This window comes from Cryptomeria japonica, chromosome 5 (assembly GCF_030272615.1).
Source record: "Cryptomeria japonica chromosome 5, Sugi_1.0, whole genome shotgun sequence".
NCBI classification, from domain to species: Eukaryota; Viridiplantae; Streptophyta; class Pinopsida; order Cupressales; family Cupressaceae; genus Cryptomeria; species Cryptomeria japonica.
In genome coordinates, this window is record NC_081409.1 from 26652245 (window position 1) to 26658407 (window position 6163).

General features: G+C 36.0%; 1 pseudogene; it reads right to left on the reverse strand.

Annotated features, from left to right (window-relative positions):
* Window positions 1–3189: 3189 nt before the first annotated feature.
* LOC131875588 (uncharacterized) lies at window positions 3190–4919 on the reverse strand (annotated as a pseudogene).
* Window positions 4920–6163: the final 1244 nt, after the last annotated feature.

The window sequence follows — 6163 nt, forward strand, 5'->3', positions numbered from 1 at the left end:
CTAGAAAGGTGCTCAGGTACTGCAACTCCCTTTCCCTTTCCCTGAAGATCCATCTATGTCAAGAATATCATTAACAATTACAAAATTAGTATAAATCGCTAAAAAAAAGAACATAATAATGTAACAGTTTGCTTCTATCTAATTTGTACAATTACAATGAGGTTTACCTGCTCGGTAGAAGTGTCGCAAGCTACATCCCTGTCTACAATATGTGACGGATCCATGTCGGCCTATTACAAAGAAAAAATATAAAAAACGTTAGCGAAATTAAACCAATAGACTTAGCAAAAAAACTTCATAATAAAATAGTATATTGGATTTATTAATTGGAGGTTGGTTAATTTAAATGGTATATAGTACGTACCACCCCCATGATATTAACTTTGTTTGTATCTATACAATTCAAACTATAATCGATTAGAAGCTCTTTGCCTGCACTTATTGATTTTATCGCACATACAAATACACGATTTCCCTCGCGCCCCTCAAATATGCAATTGGGTTGTTTATTAGTTGACCCAGGTCGCGTACTATTTATAAAACCTGCAATATTCCCTATTGCTTTTGGCCGACCATCAATGTATACAACCACTTGTTTACTTTGATCATTATCTTTCTGTTCTATATAATTTGTTGATAGTGCATACCTATGCATACTTTTTTATATTTAACAATCTGCATCCAATTATTGTAATTGTAACAAGGTCCAACAAACTCCATCAATTCAGCAACTCTATTGTAACATACCTTTATGTCGTCCATAGAAAAGAAGCCTAAACCATGTAACGACGAAGGTGCTATGCGATATATCCTATTGTTAACACAAAAATCGGTGTTTATTGGAGGAAGTTCCTTGGGCACCCATTGTTTCTGTAGATGTATGTACCTCAGTGGCACCTCAATGTCGCCTTTGGTCTCATCATCATAAGAACATGACCACCCTTGAGCAAGGAAAAATTTCATGCGTTTATTGAATTTTCTTCTAATCTTTTGACCTCTTGTTGATCTCCCTATTGTAGACCTACTACATGTGTCACTTTCATTTTCTATTCCTGCATTTTCCTCACTCAATGAAGACAGATCTGACAAATACCTATTTGGGGGTACCTGCACTCCATGAAATGAGAGAGTTAATTGGTAATGAGAGAGAAATTTTGCAAATGAGGGTAAAGGGCCTTAGATGCCTTCTCAAGTAGAGGGACATCATGAACAACATCAAGATCATCTTCATAATCATGATCAGCTGCGCGAGTACTAAATGAGTCATGGATCAATGTATTTGTACCATCATCTTCAATTGTGTTTTCTGGCTCATGATCGTCATCTTCCATGGGATCATTATCTTCAGCTTCGATATTCACACCTCCATGTTCGTCCACTTCGAAAACCATATTCTCAGGGTTGTGTTGATCCATACCATGTGCTCTGGGGTGCTCGATCTATATAAAATTGATATAATGAAAAACTTACCAATGGATGATAATCATGTCCACCTTCAATGTGACCATGCAGCCTACAATGTTTCTTTGTTGTTTTGATTAGAAGTCTTCTAGTCTTTAACCCCTTACAAATTTTGCACGGACAATAACATTTTCCATCACCTTTTCTTTTCAAGTTAGACCACAATCTAGCAATTGTCTCCTTATTTTGTTGTTCGTTGATATTGTCTGACATGGTCTTTCTTCACAGGCAAGAAAATTGGGCTATAGAACTAGTTATATAGAAGTTGAAATGTTAGTTATGAAATCACGTTTTAGTATAATATACCAAATCAAGTTACTTGAAAATAGAAATTATCATCATTGAACCAAAACAATCTAACTCTTCTTTTTCATCTCAAAACATATCTAATGGCTTTGTGGTATGCAATCCTTGTATAAGATATTAAGTTGGCTGATGTCTAATTGGGATAATCCATGAGTGTGTAATGTGAATTCAGTATCCTAAACATTGGAGAGTCCTTAGCTGACTTGCCTAATCAATGTGGTTGTTGTCCTAATATGAAATACTGAGTTCTTCCCTTGCCTCTACATCAAAATTCTCACATCATGTTTCTTTAACAAAACACACTAATATGAATTGAGCCAACACCATGAGGATAGGGTCAAGTATCAATATGGCAACTAATCATAATACGTGAAGACGGGGTTCACACACAAGTGTTGGCTCTCAACAATGCCACACTTCCAAAATTGTCAGTCTCAAGACTTGTCCTATTGGGTGAGCACTCATTGATGGCCACAAGGCCAAATCAATGTATGCAGGCTTCGAACTCCTAACTCTAGGCTAGGAGGACCCTATAGAAGGTCTATGAACACTCACTTGGTCTAGGGGTTTCACTAGAGATATTGAATAGGAGGACCTAGAAGAACCATCACTAGAGATATTGAATAAGAGATAGACTTCTACTGCTGCATTAAAAGCATTGGCATGTTCTTCATTTATTGATGTAAACTCTCTGTGACACCACCACAACCAACAAAGGTGTAAAAGAATGTTGAAATGGTATTGATTATACTGGTCTCAATGTAAACCTGACCATCTATAGAAGGAATAGGCATTATAGTTTGATTGATGAGAAATATAAGGTTTGCCTGAATACTCAAGGTCTTCATACATTGGGTATGTCATATGTATGCTCATGGATAGCATTTGACATCAAGGAGATAGTAAAGAGACAAAACCCAGGTAGTAGCATATACCTAAATCCATGGGGAGATATAGAAGATATTTTCAAAGTAAGATCTAAGCACAAAGCATCTTATTGAATTTAGATTTCTAGTTTGCTTATGGTACATCACACAACATGGAAAACAAGAAATACTCAATAAATAACAGGATTCATTGATCTAGCATTATCATAATCTACACTTGGCCTTCAATATTTTCTCCTCCTAACACTGTTTATCCATTACCTGTCAAGTACATAAGTCTAAAACCCGTGGCTATTAAAATACAGAAGACAACATTGTAGCATCTTATAATCATCTGTTATAAAACCAAAGCACTTGGGAGTGATTCTTTTGTTTGCCACGGTTTAGGAAAACGGTGTCTACTGGAGCCTTGAATAACTGACTAGAAAGATTTTTAATTCCTTTTCTTTTTCCTTCTAATTTTTTCACTGTCACTTTCATCCTCCAAGTCAAATGCCCTCGCCCTTTTCTTTCTTCTTGTTTTTTCATACTCATTGTCATGCTTTTTCTTTCTTGGTGACTCCTTACTGCTCTCACTGTCAATTTCACTCTCAGAATCTGAGTCTGATGTATCAGAATCTGACGAACCTGATGAACTAGAAGAATCGTCATTAGAGGTAGATTCATCTGACTCAGGAATAGACTTTTTCTGCTGCATTATAAGCCTTGGCATATTCTTCAAATACTCACGTAAACTCTCAGTGATACCACCAAGACCAATAGAAGTAAAGAAATTGATAGCAAACTGTGAATTTTTGGGAATGTCCTTTGGAAAAATTGAATCAAAAGACTCCTGCATTCTTGGATCGTTCAACCTTTCATTAAGCAACAATATACCAAGCTGCTCTGCCAGCTCCTGGAAGAGAATCTTTATAAAAATATGGGAAGAGGAAGTAGTATCTTCCTCTGTCAGACATATATAAGCAAGACAATGCCATGGAAGAGCATCTGTGCCAAGTAAGTGGGCAAAAAACTGTGCAACATTATGCAGTTTATTTGTTTCCAGTCTGTGTATCATAGAATACTATTGTACAAAACACTTATCAAAAAATTATTGATAAATTTTATTGATCATACATAATATTTGCCCAAGAAGACCATAATAATGAAGATATGTTCTCTCTTGACTGCAGCATTCTAACAACATGATGCACAATTCCATCTCTTGATCGGGTTCAAGCTTGATCTTTAGTAACTTATGACAGCTTCCTTAAAATCAACACTTGGCATGATTTTCAAATAAATTGTACGTCTTAAATTGACCAAGTTTGTTTCTGTCTCATCCTATATTCTCAGTGCTTCCTCACCTTCCTCTTCATCATCATCATCATCATTTGAATCATCACCTGAATCATTCTCCCCTTCTACTTCATCTGAAGAAGCATCTCCAAGGATATCTTTCTTCAGTTTTTCATAGGTTGCCTCATGCTCTAAGAAATTAGGATTTGTCTTGAAAACATCCAAACCAGCTTCTTGATCAAGTCCATCTTCTAGGAAAACTTCGTGTGTTAACTGATCTTCTTGCTCTACAAGGTCCAATTCTGGATGCACAGCTGGATGACCCTCGAACTTAGCTTTGCGAATTGCAAAAAGGCCTTCAATTAAAAATTGTACTCGTTTTCCAATTTCCCCCTCATGGAGAATACCTCTAAATCTTTCAAAAATCCCATAGAGACCTTTGGGTGAAAGGTCTTGCAACAAAGAACCACATTCTTTCACGAACCCAACAACAACCTCTACATTGTCATCTGTGGGGTTCTCTAGTAAAAGGGTGAGAAGTTCCAAGGCAATGATCTCATGTGCAACTTGTTGATTCACTAAATGAGCTATGAATTTGGTTGTTGCTATCAACATGTGCTTGTCATTGCATTTGTATGCCCTCTTAAGCTGCAAAATAATTCTTCACAAAAGCAGATTGCCAACTTCAGGAAATTTTGTATTTACCACAGCAACCAACGCAGCAAAAACATCTGTAAATCCAGGGGATGCCATTTGGGATTTCATACAAGACCTACAAAATAGACCCCTCCCATGGATGAGATTCTCTGCAAACAACTCTGGAATGATGTTCTTGATGTTAGATGCATTTACCTTGTTTACTGACCCATTGATACTCTTCCGAAGGGCATCCCATGTCATGCGCTGGTATTCCACATTGCTCTTGTCTTCCACATCTTTCATCATTTGAGCCAGCTGAAATGGGGGAATGTAAACACCCCCACTTCTTCCAACACCCTTCTCAGCTCCTCTTACAGCACCTTCACCATTCCCATTCTGAGATGGAGCAGACACAACACCAAAAGTTTTCACTTCCACTGCCTCTTTGTTACTCTTGTTTCTAGAAGCCCCTTTACCACTTAATTCGTGCTTATTTCTATACATAAACCCATCAGGAAGCATGAGTTTTTGCATATAAGCTCGCCCAAATATTTTACAGTTATTTTTCATCAAGATTCCCTCAGGAGCTGGCAGATCCTGCTTCCATACTTTAATTTTATTTTCTCAAAGGACAATCCTAAAAATCCATGCATTGCAAACAACTTTTTACACCTTTGTTGGTTGTGGTGGCATCAAAGAGAGTTTACATCAATAAATGAAGAACATGCCAATGCTTTTAATGCAACAGTAGAAGTCTATCTCTTATTCAATATCTCTAGTGAAACCCCCATGATCTTTTGTTGGAGTAGAATTTGTTATATTCTATAAAGGGTCTTGTCCTTTGTTGATGGGATATTCATCTACCTCAAGAAATAATTGTTCTTTTCTCCAACAAGAAGTGGAACTAAATGAAGATCTAGCACCATGAAATGAATCCTCAAAAGGATTACTATAGTTAGTTTTGGTAGATAATGATCTGGGCAAAATACTAATGTGGCTTTAGGAAACATTATGTACTAGCTTAGCATACTCTAAGAACTTTGGTGCGACATGCTACATCCAATTAAGTCTCCATCGGTATCTCTATTGTGTTTATGATCTCTAGATTTATGATCTCTATAATATAACTAATATGCGATATCTAGATTTATGATCTCTATAATATAACTAATATGCGATATCTAGACTTATGATCTCTATAACATAACTAATATGCGATATCTAGATTTATGATCTCTATAATATAACAATCCCATAATTATGCTTCCACGCATCTATACCACAACACAGACATCATGCTAGTGTTCAACCATAGCACTTGATATCCTAATTATAGAATGTGAAATATGCACATAACTATGAATAAAGATTAAGAAAAACAAAGAAAGATGCTTATTGCAAACATAAATGACTAATGGACAAGAATTGAATTCATTGTAGATAGTTTTGAATATCAAATTCACTTATTTGCGTGCATTTAGTAACTCATGTACTTGTGGCCAACCATTTATCTCTTTCATAAATTAAACATTTATTAATAACATTAAATGGTTGAGTAATTATGTTTTAGTTGAAATTGAAAATAAAATATT